This window comes from Dufourea novaeangliae, unplaced genomic scaffold, assembly GCF_001272555.1.
Source record: "Dufourea novaeangliae isolate 0120121106 unplaced genomic scaffold, ASM127255v1 scaffold124, whole genome shotgun sequence".
Classification (NCBI taxonomy): domain Eukaryota; kingdom Metazoa; phylum Arthropoda; class Insecta; order Hymenoptera; family Halictidae; genus Dufourea; species Dufourea novaeangliae.
Genome location: NW_015374010.1, coordinates 2,975,298 through 2,991,444, shown reverse-complemented (window position 1 = coordinate 2,991,444; position 16,147 = coordinate 2,975,298). Strand labels below are relative to the sequence as shown.

The window sequence follows — 16,147 nt, the reverse complement described above, 5'->3', positions numbered from 1 at the left end:
AAGTTAATCGAATTTGGTCGAATTGATCCTTGATCTCCGTTTGGTGAATACTGAGTCAGTTTGTATAATAAAACTAGCTTTTTCGACCAGTCCACTTGATGATAATTAAATGCTCGTTGGTACAGAAAATAGACGAGAACTCTAAAACAGGGTCAAAACGGAAATACGTTAACCCTTTAGCTCAGGGGTGGCCAATGTATGGCGCATTAAAATGTTCTGAAAATATCAACCGAACAGAAGTCATCGGGCGAAACAGAGTCTGAACTAATGGAAAGACAGTCACCCAACACCGTTGTTCCGTATAAGCTGATCTGACAAATAACGTTTCCTCAACGTCGTCCACCACGGAATATGTATTCCGTCGTAGCAACTCGAGCGAAACAATATTGCGGCCACGGAACCCGAAGCGTAACGAACCGATGCATTATCATTCCAAGCAACATGCGTCTCGAATGGTAGTGGACCAATGGGGGGAGGGGGTGGGAGGATGCACCCGCGGGAATTCTCAAAAATCGCTAGACCGCCGCCGTGGACGCCCGACGTCTTGTTCCAACGGATCCGTACACGAGCCGCTTTGTATCCACCTAAGTAAGGAACACGGCGCGACGTGCACGCGAGTAAGGACAAATGCACGCACGCCCACGAAGCACCGGCCGCCCGGTTCTAAATCACCCGGGCAAAAGCTCTGGCATTGTTAACTTCTGACGTTTCCACCGGTCGCAATGCATCAGCCACGTGGAAGATATCCGTTTACGCAAAACCGAGAAACGGAGCCTGGACTCGGAGCCCGAACGGCGGATAACAAAACCCTTACCCTATGATTTTCCTGACGTCTGCAGTCTCCCGAATTACATTGTTATCGGTAGTTTCCCAGAAACGGAAGGAATTCTGTACTTATCGCAACTACTTTTACTGTAACAGTTAAATATTAATACCAACAACGTGGTACTTCACTTTGACTCAAAGAAAACGGAATAATATTATTCTTTGTAGAATCGATTTTCCAGTCGTCAACACGAGTCTGACTCGATGTTATAGGGCAAGGGGTTAACCCTTTCGTTGTGGTAGATTCCAACGTGAACCTTGCGTACCAAACGACGATGTTTAGAACAGTTTGAGATTGTTTGAAACAGATCGATGGAATTGAAGGAAGAAGTCTGATTATAGTGGGGGAAAAAAAGTATAGCTGTGTGTGTGCTGCTCGCAGGCTTGTATACAGGGTGTCCCAAAATAGCTTCGACTCTCGGAAATGAGGAGTTCCTGGGATAATTTGAAACAACTTTTCCCGTAGCAAAAATATTATTCTAAACGAATAATTACCGCCTGTTTTTCTAGGGGAAATCCCATCAACAGTTCTGCACTTACTTAACATTTATTTTACGATCTAATAAGTAGGTACTTCTTAAGAAAAACTCTATCGGAAAAATATTACCCATTTATACGTAGTCATGTTTATAAAAAGGGAATTTGAACGTAAAAATTTCGAAGTCGTTAACTTAAGGACATAAACAACATTTTATCAATAATTAATCAATAATGTACAGGGTATGTTAGAACGAACGAAAGACATTCTGAAAAACTGTGTTCGATTTATTGAAACAAATGCTCAATTTGGCAATTTTATTACTCGTCCCACAAGTATGACTATGCGGTCATAGTAATCGTGTCCGATTGTTATCGGCATAGAAAAAGAGAAATAAACTCGAACCAACGGAGCGAGCAACAGCAATTTTGTTGTTAGCGTTTCGCAGAGGGCGTCCTTTTACGGAAATACAAAAAATGGGGCGAACGTTGCGAAGACCTCGCGAGGAAAGACCGCGGTCACTTTTCCGCAATTTTACCGGCGTAGAGAAAGAAAAAAAAACACGCAAACGGGTGCACTTAGTGCGCTTAGAAACTGGAATCGGTTTCCGTAATTTTCAGCGTGCCAGAACGGACAGCAATGATCAATCTTACGGTGATCCGAGGCAGCTGGCTCGTAAAGAAGAAGAGTTGAATGTCCTTCGGTAGAAAATGGAAGTAAAGGGGATCGATTTCATCGGACGATTACGATCAACTATTCTATCCCCAAGAAAGGGACCAGTGAATCAATGCAAAAAAAAATTGCAAGCCATACAGAAAAGAAATGTATTGTAACAACTTCAGGATCAAGGATCAATAATAACTTCTATTAAATAATTCCAGAATTTGATCTTCGATGCATTAATTCAGTACACACTTTGTCACATAATATTACTTTCAATCTTATTACACACTTGTCAACAAGTGTAAATCATTTACTAACAATAATTTTGTGTTAGTAAGAACTTTTAGCTTCAATTTGGGGTTCAAAATTAATTTCCTGACAAGCCTTTTTTTAACAAGTGTCCAAGCATCCAAAGGTGTACATATATTATCATTATAAATAATATTTTACGCTTCATGCCTTCCTGTGCAAATATTTATAGTCTTTATGAGACACTGCATGACTTTTTCTTTACCGTGACGCAATAAAAAGAAATTGAAAAATGACATTTCAATGCAGAAACTGAAGTAGCAAGGGCTTCAGAGGCAATTCTGAAGAGGCTCTTGAGGTTCAAGCATATTTTTGTCGAATGACAGCGACGATGAGACAAGTGCATTGCACGGGAAGAATGTACATATACAAGATGTTTCGAAAGTTTTGTCGAAAAAATGTTTAAATACAATTTTACATATCGGAACTAAGGAAAGAATCTTTTTTTTGAGGTGCAAAAATATACTTGTAAACTTTTTCATGGAATCATAGAAAGATAGAAAATTTCATTAGCCCCAAAATAATATACCAAATTTTTGTAACCTGATTCAATTATTTTCATGTATTTCGAGCAATGCATAGAATCCTCAATCTAATAATTATACAATGAAATTTTTTAGACACGCATATATAGGTCATTCTATTTTGAGAAAATGTAATTTTCAGTAAATTACATTCCATACGCAATTGAAATGGAGAAATCTATCGAAAAGAGTGTCAACGAGCTCACGAATTATCTTACACGGAAATCTTAGAGATTGAAGATAATATGTACGTTGACTCCTGTAATCATAATAATTAAAAGAACACGATGGGTGTAAGCGCAAGGAACATTCCTGGAACGTTCGACGCGAAATACGAAATGTGCATAATTCCCAGGTGCACACTATGGACCGCGCCATTAATGCATTCCATTAAAAGCTGCCGGGACGAACGGGGCCTAAGTGTTCTTGACAAGCCGCAATAAAAAAAGAAGCAAATCAGCACGTGAAAAGCTGTCAAACCTGCCGATTACGAAAATCGCCGGCTTCACCGACGACGATTATTATCGATTCGTTGAATTTCATCGTTTTTCATGCTCGAGCTTCCAGGATAACAGTGGGGAAACATGTAATTTTTTTCACGGAACATTACATTTTAATTGTTCACTTGAGTACAACGAATTTGTTCATATTTTGTGAACATAGTCCGCGATTTTAAAATTTTTGTTGTATTCTCGAAGTTTATCTTCAAGTAGGAAATATTGTGTTTAGGCTTGAATTAACTTAGATTTTAAGATTTAGACTATATTTAACTCTCGTGCCTTGTTTGGATCAAATTATAATAACGATCAAGCAACATGTGAGGATACTTCCTTAGATCGGTGGACCAATGTTGGGAAAAAAGAAGTCAGGATTTTTATAAAGAAATAATATTCTTGAATCTCAATAATAGAAATTTCTAGTTACGCTTTTCGTTAACTTACAGTGTATTCAATGTCATTAAAAATTGAAAACAGAAAGTTCTTGATTGTTAGAGTATCCAATTTGAACCAATTTCCTTAGTAGCTAGTCATCGATAAAACGAGTGACAAGAAAGTAACACTATGGTTCTGAAAGAAAATGAAGTGAAAGCTGGTTTTATTGCATGATAATACAAAATTCCATACATCGGGAATAACGGGATGACAATGATTAAAGTGACGCATACAAGTTCATCGTACATCCTATTTTCTCATTCGTTCCGCCGTATGTTTCCCATTCTTCAATTACTGTGTCCATTGTTGTCCAGAATAAATGATTTAGAAATAAAGAAGTTGCAGAACGTATAGACTGTTAGATTCGTAATTTTTACCATAGTGATACGAAGCTAAATGGGTTGTTATTGAAGAAAAATACCATTCTAGTCATATATAAGAAAACCAAAACATCTAATCTATTTTATGTACATTAACCTAATATGGAATTATAATACTGACCACAGATACCACTTAGTCCAACTACAGATAATTACTTACACTACGCATTTTATGAATTTACAACAAATTCGAATCCTGAGAGGGGAATTGAGTAAAAACCTTAATAATATTCAATTAACGGTTTTATCTTATTTTTCAATCGAATGCGGAACCTTAGTAGAGAATATCAATTTCTATTTAATTCTCATCTTTTGTAAATTATTCTACGAAGAAATTTAAAAAATGTGAAACGATAACAAACGTGTTGTACGAAGAAAAAAGAAACATTCGATTTGCACAAACCAAATATTATAGTCGTAATACTAGCCATTCAATTCGAATTTGTTCTGAATAAACGAACGCGGAGGTATCTTGTAATAAAGCATCACCGATCCTGTTGTTCTCGGATCATTGGAGGGGAACCAAACGACGAATAAATATCCATGCAGAACCGATCTGAATTCTCGGCTGTAAAACCGCGAACGAGTTGCGGTTACGAAAACAGTGTGTGTTTTAAATCTCACGAGCAATCAGATATCACACCTACTGCACAGAGCCCCTTCACATTCTGTGTTTTCTTTTATATATTTTTTTTTACTTCACGCACGACGTTGAATTTTCGCACTGCGATTTTTGAATCTGCTATCATAATAGGTACGGTAAAAACGATTTCTCATCAGTATTATTTTTTTAGTGATAACATTATTTTCTCGGGTAATTACATCGTTAAACAGTGACAAAATATTTACAAAGTAGATTGATTTTGTAAGAAATTTTCTTTATACATGTCTCGGAAAACCAAATTTTTCTTCGAAAATTACAATGAAATAAATAATTATTAATAGTCAAATGTACCTAAATGCAAATTTACGGTTCTAAAAACAAAGAGAAGAATCAAGCAGTCGTTTGGCTATTCTATTTAGAATTTTATTAACTTTAAAATAAACCTAAATTTTTGTTCGGTTTTATTGAAGTTTTTGTATTTTTATAATTTACACATGCATGTGGATCAATAATTAATTTTAATCATTACAAATATTAATAATCAAAATTTATTTTTAAAGTGCTTAAATATTAGGTACTTTTGGCTTATTGTATTTTGAAACCGACAGTGATGCCCTTACGCACCCGACATGCCCATTACTAATTACGGAACATTTTTAATTGTATTTTATTCAAATTTATCATAATTGATTTGGACTTTTCAACATCTGTTATCATAAGAACAATAACAATCATTTTTTACAACAATAAGTAATGAACAATAAGTAACAATAGCCGAGTATCGTAATATCCGTACAAAAACTTCTAGAAAGAGAAACGAAATTTTCGTGGCGTGAGTCGGTATAATGGCCCAGACGTATTATGCACATGCAACAATGCCCTGAGCAGGGTTCTTCTTTATAAAGCCACCGATCGGCTTTCCAAGTGGTACGTGTCAGGGACGCATCAAGGACTCTGCCCTTTACATTCGTCAGATCCTGTTGCGGTTCATATTCGTGCAGAAATTACACATTCAAAGCATTCTTTAAAACGAATATACATGTAAAAACCGTTCCTTTATTACTGTAGTTTTTATACATTTATAGCACGTGTCAGTGTACAAAAAAATAATTCCGAAACTTTAAAGATTTCTAAATAAAACATTTATTTGAAACTTTTTAAAATCCTCAATCAAAGGATTCGATTTCTATTTAATTTGTGGTGTTCTAGATGTGTTATTTTTGAGGTTTCAGAAAAAGAGCTCATATAGAACACCACAAATTAAATAGAAATCGATTCTTTTGATTAAGGATTTTAAAAAGTTTAAAATAAATCTTTTTAAAATTATTAATCAAAAGAATCGATCTCTGTGTAATTTGTACTGTTTTAAATGAGATCGAAACAAACAAATTCACATAAACATTAAAAATTGATTTAACTGCCACCTTAGAAAAAGAAAAATTTTAATTTATACCAAGGAAAATGTAATTTAAAACTTGCTTGTGTATTGTTTTGAAAGGATTAACTAGCTGAGATTAAGATCTACGGCAAACGTAACGCTGGTAAAGGTATGGCGCTCCGGATTTCGCAATCGATCTGTTAAATCAAATGGTTACGTTAAAGAAAAATTGCATTGGAAGTACCGTCGATGCACCCGCTCATAAATCAACTGAAAGTTTTGACGTGCCTGGTATGATTACGACACACATACACACACGCGTGTAGGATTTCCAGGTGACTGTTTATAGATGCCAGATGCCTATCGAGAAGCTACCGTTAGCCAGGTATTCTGATGACCCGTTAAACATAGAATTCGCGGATTCTTTTGTTTATACAAATCTTTTATTACGGTAATTTTACCAGAATTTCTCATTCCCCGTTGACTTTAATTGATTAAGAGGATTCGTCTATGGATCGTAAGTGTGAAATGAACATAGAGTTTTATTCTTATATTAATATAGGTTTAGATAACATTCATGGAAGTGGTGAAAGTAAAAAAACAAATTTTTCAGTACTTACTATCAATTTGTATTGAGAAGAAAAATAGATTTTCGTTTTGAACAAAATTATTTAAACGTAACACACAATATTCTTTTAATCTTCATAAAAATATCCTTCGTTTCATTACCATCGATGTACCGTAGTTCCTCAAGTTCCATCATTCCTACCAAAACGATCCAGCATTCCTATCGAACCATCTTTCCCACTGGCTGTATCAGTAAAAGACGAACCCAACAAACCGATCTCTGACAGATTAAAAATCTCCTCCGTTTCATTACCATCGAGTTACCATACTCCCTCAAGTTCCATCGTTCCGCGACCAGTACCCAGTGGCTATCTCAATAGAAGACAAACCAACGGATCTTCGATCGGATAAAAACGTCCTTCGCTTCATTACCATCTAACCACCATAACCCCACCGCTACAATCATTCCTATCAAAACTACCATTCTAAAAACACCACCCAACACCTATACTTCCGTTCATAAGAAAATCTAAAGTTTCGTAAAAATTCTATTAGCTGTACAAATTAATTCGTGCCCCTCACAATTAATCATTGACTCAAAAGTGACATAATTTTTTCGAGAGAGTATTCGACTGCTCGAGAAATGGCGAAAATGTATAGAAAGACACGGACAATATTTTCAAGACTAGATTGTATTTTGGTTTTCTGTAAATAAAACAATCTATGAAAAGAAGGCAGCGAATTAATTTGTATACCTAATATGACTGCAACGTCACCCAAATATGGGTGACACGTACATTGCAAAGGTAATTTCATGTCTCCCAGCCAACCGTATCTGAGCGCATGCTCTAATAAACATCGGAGATATTTCAGGTGAAAATTTTAGGTGACTCATCCGGTACATCCAACGCGAACCAAACAAACGGGAACAGATCACCGGATGAGAAAAGGAACCCATCCCGAAAAGGAGCGGTTCGTCTTCTGGCCGATTGAGCGTTAAAATGTAGCAGAGGGTAAACACACCGCGAGGAACCGGTTCCCGCCGAAACCGCGTTGTCCAAAGAATAAATCGCGTGGAAGCTGGCCCGTGAAAGGGGTCCCCCTGAGGAACCCGCCTGAAATTAGAGGAATGTCGGGTAGGCCTGAGGCCAATCGGTTCGCGCCTTGTCCGCCCCTGTACGCTACATTGTGGTTTATTCGACGACCGCCAGGCAGACCGCAGTCGGTTCTTACAGAAAGTGCGCAAGAGCGACCCGTGGTTGCGCGCAACAAAGGAAAAAAGCCCACACGGTGGAAGGAAGACTGAAGCCAGCCAGCCAGCCGGTTGAATGCCGGCCGGCCAGACCTGACCGTACCTGGCGAACAGACGCGCGCTGGTCAATGAACCGTGGGCACACGCGACCAGATACATACACGCACGCGTTCGCGCTCGAGCAAACGACGCCGGTGTACGTATATATACGAGCGTCCACCACTTCCAGTATCCATTCGTTATTACGCACGATACGACCCACTGATGGGATCGATCGGATCGGATGCGATTGAAATAAAAGCGGGATTATTGGGAGAACGTCGACCGCCAGGGGAAATGGGACATACGGCTAGGGGTCTGATGTTTTTGGGTATTGCGTACAGGGTGTTTTGTCGGAGTTAAGAAGGATTAAGGACAAACGTAAGAATATGTTTTTGAGTTTGCGCTTTTTAAATTTTGTAGAATTTAAAAAGCGCAAGCTCAAATATTGATTTGATGTTGAAATTTTGAAAGAAATGTTTCCTGGACCAGTTATATCATAAAAATGGTGACATTATGTGGATTATACTATTTATAACAGTCGATTCGCGACTGATACACGGGATCGATCGATGACCTAATTAGAACGATGAAATAAAATCAAATGAATGAAACGAACTTGTGAAACAGTTGAAGAGCGGGCCTCTCAAGTATGTATAATAACACGTCGTGTCAGATGTATTGTATTTTACGCGTATTTCGCCCGTATTTTCAACAATTAATAACTTTGAAACGAAACATCGAACGCAATTTTGTCATTCTTGATTTTCGTCTTAGTTTTGTATGTAGAATCCACTATGTGATAGTGTCCCAGATTTTTATTAACATCGGTATGTGTTGCGACCTGCGCGATTACAGTGACGCCAATGTGGCGTCAACGGCCGTTACCAAGTTGCAGCCATATGACGCCAATGTGACGTCATCGGCCATTAAATTGTTAACGTGTACCATGTGTCGATACAGAGTGTGGTCAAATTTACGGTTAAGTACGGAAAAATGTTAAGTTACAAATTTGGTATTCGAGAAAATCAATTTTGAAGTTTTCTTTGAAATTGTAGTCAAAACTTGTATCTGAAAATATTTCCTCAAAGTTTTTGAAATATTTAAGAATTACTGAACACAAGTGTTCGATTTTTCTAAAAATGTATCTAGAAGGCAAAAAATAGTGGTTTTATCATGGGTAGATATAATATTTACCATAATTGTCACATTATGTATTCCAGAACCTTTCACTTCTCTAAAGAATGCTTAAAGGCGACTTTCGGAGAATAGATTAGATATTTAGATAAAATTCTTTCGTGGCCCTCATAATATTCTTAAAAAAAGACAGAAATCGTCAAATAGAAAATTTAATTCCCGTAGACTTCTATAGGGAGAATCTAAAATAAAGATCAAATAGAAGTAAAATGACCTGCAGAGACATTGTTCTGTAAGTCAATATTGTTTCCTATACGATCAAATTAATAGTTCTTTCACGAAATTGGCTTTGTTCATGCCAACATGTGTTACGTTTCTCGATAATCATCGGCGACGGTACAGGAAATCCTTATGGCGTGCATTCCAACACGAGCATACTCCCAATGTTCAAGAAAACGCGATGACAATACGTTATACATAACATATGGGATATTTTTTTAAACTCATCCCAGAGATTTATATTTTCCTGGGTTATAACAATGCAAATGGACCTACATATAAAACTATTTCTTATGTATACTAATTAATGCAATAATGTTTTAATATAAATTTTTAGATTAAGGTTTGAAAAAGGTAATTTTCTTCTATATCAGTAGCAAATCACAAAATGTCACACGTCTTCGTGCTTCAGAAATTACTACATCTACGATGATTAGACTGCGGGTATTTATGCATTTATGACAAATTTTAACATACACAATAGAGTCGAATAAAGATTTTAAAAAACCTTAATGATATTTATATATTACCATCGACAGAATAAGACATTTGGTACAGAAACTAAATTTCTCTCCGATTTTCATGTTTATGAATTAATGTCTAAAATATTGAATTTGTAGAAACATCCAAATGATTCACATAAAATTGAAAGATGACTATTACCTTTAGTTAGACTTAAAATTTTTTAGAAATTTAAAAATTGTCTCTTTGACCCTTCACGTTTTGACCTACTTTTTGCGCCAAGATCACAGTGCAGGAACATCAACCAAGAGAGGTTATAGCGCTGTTCTAATCCCTGATAGAGACATAACACCGTCATCAGCGTTCGATCAATCTTCAGAGGGACAACGATAGGTACGCGTCTCTCCTTCGAACAATCTCAATTATAATAATCAAGTCCATAAAAGCCTGAAAAGGACCGATCGAGCCACAATCGCTGTAAAAATCCGATGATGCATAACCGTTCCCAGCATATCTTCTCCAACCCTGTCCGCGAGCAAAGTATACAGGGTGTACTGTATACAAGTGAACGAACTTGTGAAACAATTGAAGAACATTACTCTCAAGTAGAATACCTAATTTTACTCCATTAAACTAATCATTTTTCGACCCAAGTACCTTAATACTTTTATATAAAGAATTAAAGCATGCATTGAAAGGTGTACAAAAAAGTTGACAATTCCATTTAAAAATATACAGATGACCTTAAAATCTTTAAAACGCATCCACGTTCGAACAAAACACATACAACCCGTGATGCGTCACTCGAAACCATTTAATTTCTCTCAATGAAATTTTTCTCTATCTTCCACCATTTTAACGCTATGACATTTCCCAGTTGCGTGGAACACCCTGTATACCTACATGTCCAGCTCGCCTCACAGACAAGTAACGTTCATTCTCTCGGTTTGAGCGATAACATCGTCGTGACCCTCGAGAACGGTCGTCTTGAAACCACATGTTTGTGTGTGTGTGTGTGTGTATGTGCAACGGGTTGACCCATCCTGGGTCCACGGCGTTTTCTACGGGGCATATATCGACGTGACTTCGCCGCGTCGTCCGTGGCAGCGTGTCGTGATCGCGACGCTCAGGGTCAACGAAGGCCTAGAACAGTGAAAGCAAGAGGAGCCGCGATGAATAGAGGGAACCCATCGGCGGGGTTCAACAGCCTGAATAAATATATCATAAATCATTGGGCAATGCATTATGCGAACGTACTCCGGGCGTTATTGCCAGCGCGCGAGCGCACTGTTTTCGGCGAGGCGGGGGAATGACAGAAAAGGAGAATTAATTTTCCCTGATTGAATACCATTGAGGTGTTCCGCGACGAGGAAGCGGAAGCAACGGGACACACACACGCCGGGAGGAGAAATGGAAATGTGTAATATATACGACGGTCACGGTTTACGAATGTGATGTTTACTGCATATTGTCGGGGAGTTCGATACTTTTTTACGCTCCGACGACGCAGTCGATGACCACACAGCTACCGTACGTTTGATGGGTTGATTATTTTTTGGGGGGAGAGGGCTGAATTGATTTTGTATTTCTTTTTCATTATTGGAATCAGCGAGTGTCACTGGTGAAGTTTATGAAGTTAATGTCCCTATTTCTAATCATATAAGAGTTCTGCTATCGGAGAAATTGATTTTTATTATCTAATTATGCAATAATCACGAAAATCTTATTAGATATAAAATTTAAACCTCCCTTTATAACCAAATTTAAATATAAATATTTTTAAAAACATTTTAACTTAATAATAGTTAAATTTATATGAAGTATAAAATGTCCCTGTTTCTACTCAGCGAAAATGAAAATGCTCGCATCTGTGCTCACGAGCGTGTCCCTATTTCTGCTCAGCGAAAATGGAAGTGCCAAAACCAATCTTTGGCGAACTATATTCAGGATTCCGTAAGTTTTTTAGTAAAAACGCACTCGTTATATTTCTATTAAAATGCTGCCATCTATTGAACAGCGAGCTGTAGCATTCTGTACGAAAATACTGAACTAATTTAAATAATTTTTTGTATAACTATTTTAGTGTCTAACTTTTTACATTAAATAAAGAATATACGTACTGAGCAGAAATCGGGACGTGATTAGAAATAGGGATATTTACCTTAATTATCATACTAATATTTGCTTATCATACTAATCGCTCCTTCTAACCAAATAATACCTTCCCTTCACATTGAAGGTGCTCACGTTAGGTAGGACATCCTGTAGCTATGAAAAAAATTCAAGCTATACAAGGTAAACACTAGAACTACCAAAGTGAAAATAACTGATTAGTATAACTCTTGTAACGACGATTAAAACTTTTACTGTAAGTGAAGAAATTAGTTAATTTATGAATTTCTATATTTTCCAAAGTTTGTCATATTTATCGATCCGGTCGAAATAGGTATACCTTTATCGTCGATAGTTCTAGCGTTAACCGACTCGATGAACCGCGAACAAACCCGTGGTGGAACGATCGTGAGATTTATCCCTGGCGTGCCAGGATCCTGGTAGTGCACTCGTGTGACCCGTCGAGTCCTTGGAGAAAAAAAAAAAGGCACCACGCCGGTAATGTAGCGATGAGGGAGATCATTCGACGACGTCATCGCACGAAACCGATACGTGGGCTGAGTCTCTCTCTCTCTCTCTCTCTCTCTCTCTTTCGCCGCGGGACACCGGAGGCAAATTGCCCGTGCTGCAAAGGGAGAACCATCGAGGCCGGTGATACTCTTGAGAGCAGCCTGGCATATACGCGAATCATTCCACGTCGACCAGCACGAGACATAGGGGCGGTAGTTACAGTTTTCTTCCAAGAATGCTCAGATAATACCCGTATAAACACGGTGGTTAGGTTTCGAAGCATTGCCGTGTTATGCGAGTGCGTGTTGTACGAAACTAAAAACTATGAAGTAGACGCATATGTACAAAAAAATGGTTATATTCCAGAAACTAACAAAACTATACCGAAGTGAAGTCTTCGCTATATGGAGAATACTAGGGGAATACGTTATAAGACATTAACAGGGACATTGACAGGTTGTCGTAAGATTTTATCGGGTAACATAAAAATTAATGTTTTTGTATTTGTTTTAACCCTGTATGTCCTGACGGTACTTTGTAGTACCACTTATTATATTATATATTATATATTACAATAAAATATTGCCATGGACCAATAGAGGAGGTGGTATAAATACAGGGTACGGTTCAAATATGGGCTAGTTAAAAATATATCATATTAGGTGCTTCACCATAGCTGGAATATTGTGAAACTACGACTAAAAAACAAAGAAGCTTGTTTTAAGTCTATATCGTGAAGCAAATAATGTTTTAGAAACGTTAAAGTGTTGCATCTTCAAAATCTTCAAATGAGTAAGTCCTGAAGTAAAAGCCCACATTTGGAATATTTACTACATCTTGGTAGTCCTTTGAGATACTATAAAAAATAGTGCCAGCCCTTAGAGACACTATGTTTAGCTATTTCAATAAAATAAATTCAAAGAACAGAACAGATTTCAAGTATCTGGAATAAAAGTTGCGGTAAAATAATATTGATAACATAATTTAGGCCTTAAAGATTTAAATATCGTATTATAGCACTAATCTGTGGTTTCACTACACGTATAAAAATGCTCTACCTTGTTCTTTTATTATTACTAACAATACGTTAAACAACATACAAATATTAGCAAATATTTCAAATTCTGTTGAAGAAGTTGTATCGAATAGCAAATACGTTTACGGAATAAAATTTACAACACGATCGCATATTCAGCTAATCATAATATTCTGTTTCAATCGCTCGAGGCGTGTAAAAACGTAATGACGACGTAAAGTGTCGTAATAGCTGACGGAAGAACGCGGAGAAACGCAAATCGCCTCGTACCCGTAGCCACGAATCCGCAAAATGGCATATCGGCGACGTTTATCCCGACGAGTGGCGAACGAAACGGTCCCTCGCGCGCCGTACACGCGGGGCCTGATCTAAATTGAATAGACATTTTGTGATGTAGTGCGCGACATTGCCCACCCTGGAAGGGAACCGCCCACGATAAGCTTCGCTGGCTGTATCTCCGACTACATTTGAACGGTTCACATCTCCATTACGTCCTGTTTGGCCTCCCTTCTGCCCGTTTATGTGTTCCTTGTGCATTCCTCTAACTCCACAATTGACGTGTTTACCGAACTACAAATATCATTTATAAACGTACACGGCCACCAAACGGAAAGACTGCTGGCTAATATGTTAACTGTAACTGAATTCTCGAAAAGAAAATATTAAATCCGATAAAATAATAGTAGATTATTTGATGGAACGCCTATTGCTGGGCATTTCATTTAACTTGACCAGATACATAGCGTTTAAAGAAACAGAATATCATATTAATACACTGTGATTTAGTTAGGAAACTATTCATCACACAGCACGCTAGAATTTCAACATTTCTAATGAGTACAAAGTACACTGCGTGCCATAACTATTAAACCATCCTAAAATTTTCAATCCTTTTGTATTGTGGTTAATATAAAAACGAGCCACTTTTTTGTACGGAATATAATCTATCTTTTTCTGGAGAAACATTATCCCTCAACACGATTTCAGACGTGGCATACTTGGTTCGTTTTTAGTTTAATTACAATACATAAAAATTGCAAATTTTAGGGTGGTTTTATAGTTATGCCATGCAGTGTATTTATTTTCTCAAGTAGTGTTCAAAAATATCAAAATGTAAACAATATCAGGAAATGTTAAACGAAGAAGTGAATGTTTGAGACGTTGTTTAACTTTTTAATACTGACTGTTAAAGTGTTATAGTTTGTCTCTCATCATAAATTAAAGTGTTACATATGTATATACCTAACACGTAACGCTGTTATCGAACCTGTTAAGCAATAATTTAATTCACGAAATTTGTACCCATAAATTGAAACTTTCAGACCTAATAATTGTTAACTCCATTTTCTGCAAATTTCACGATATTTATCAGTCAATTCTATGATTTTTTACCAAGAAAAGCTCAAATATTAAAAACTTAAATATCAAAAGCGCTACGAATGCGCAGACTGTATGCGCTGTAACATTTTTGAAACGCTATTTTCGCCAAGTGACGCTAGTAGTTCTAAGTAAAAATTTGATAAAAAGTATATTGATATAAGTCAAAATTTGATAAAAATTTAGCTTAAACAGGGTATTGTGTCACATATTGAAGTATCCCTAATTTTTGTTATACTTTTAGCCCTAATAAATAAGAGTTATATTTTACAATATCAAAATACAAGAACCACGAAACCACCGCGATGCGTGTCACTAAAAGTGTCTTGGCGTGTCATAGGTTCGCCATCACTGACCTATACCGTGGTCGCGTGCTTCATCCGTGCTTCGTCAACCCGTTCCCCGAGATACCGAATACATGCATCGAAGCAACCGAAGAACAGTCTTATCTCTTCTCCACACGTCTTACAAATTATCTCCAAGCGATTCTCCAACTTGTCGTTTCCTCGATTGCATTTCAACGGAACACGGAAAATAAATCAATTAATCGATACCTCGGGGCCCCGATCGACGCTCTCGTGATCCAACGAGAGCATCGCGAGAGGACCCGCGTGATTAACGATCCACGGTCGTTTTGCCTGATTTCATTGGTATCTGATCCGCCCGGAAAGTTGCGCGCGTGCAACAGCTAGCATCCTTTTCCTTTTTTTTGTTCCTCTCCCCTCGTGTTACGTCGACGCTGAACGGCGAGAAGAGGGAACGCAACTTTGATCGATCGGTATCGGGGACCAGCGAGCATTTAACGAGGTTTCTTTACCAACGTTGCCAGGAGAATTCCCTAGGACGCACAGTGGTCCAGAATGTGATCCTAAATGCGATCCAGAATCAACATTTAACAGACAATAAAATTTATTTAGCTCAGACAATAAAACATTTTGACATTTATAAATTTTAATTGGATAAACTTCCAAAAAACACCCACACGCGATGACCCTGACCTTGACATATGTTATCAAGATCACCCTCCTGAGAACCTTCAAAAGGCTTCAACCGCCGATCATTGGTTATTAAACATTTACAAACAAAATAAATGTTTGAACTTTTACGAACCAATTACGTGCCCCTGTAAATACTATCTATCAGATTTTTCGAGAGAATTTTTGCGTGCTTTTAAGTGTCAACAATATCCGAAATGTTACTCCGAAAAGTGTCCGACTTCGCGTGGAAGACGCTTTGGGGAGTTAACAGTCTAGTGCAGGCGTCGGCAACCTATGACCCGCGGG

At 37.5% G+C, this 16,147-nt stretch overlaps 1 protein-coding gene across 1 annotated transcript in view; it reads left to right on the top strand.

Annotated features, from left to right (window-relative positions):
• LOC107188442 (ankyrin repeat domain-containing protein 6) overlaps window positions 1-16,147 on the top strand; it is a 136,436-nt gene that overhangs the window by 113,984 nt on the left and 6,305 nt on the right. The window lies entirely within an intron of this gene.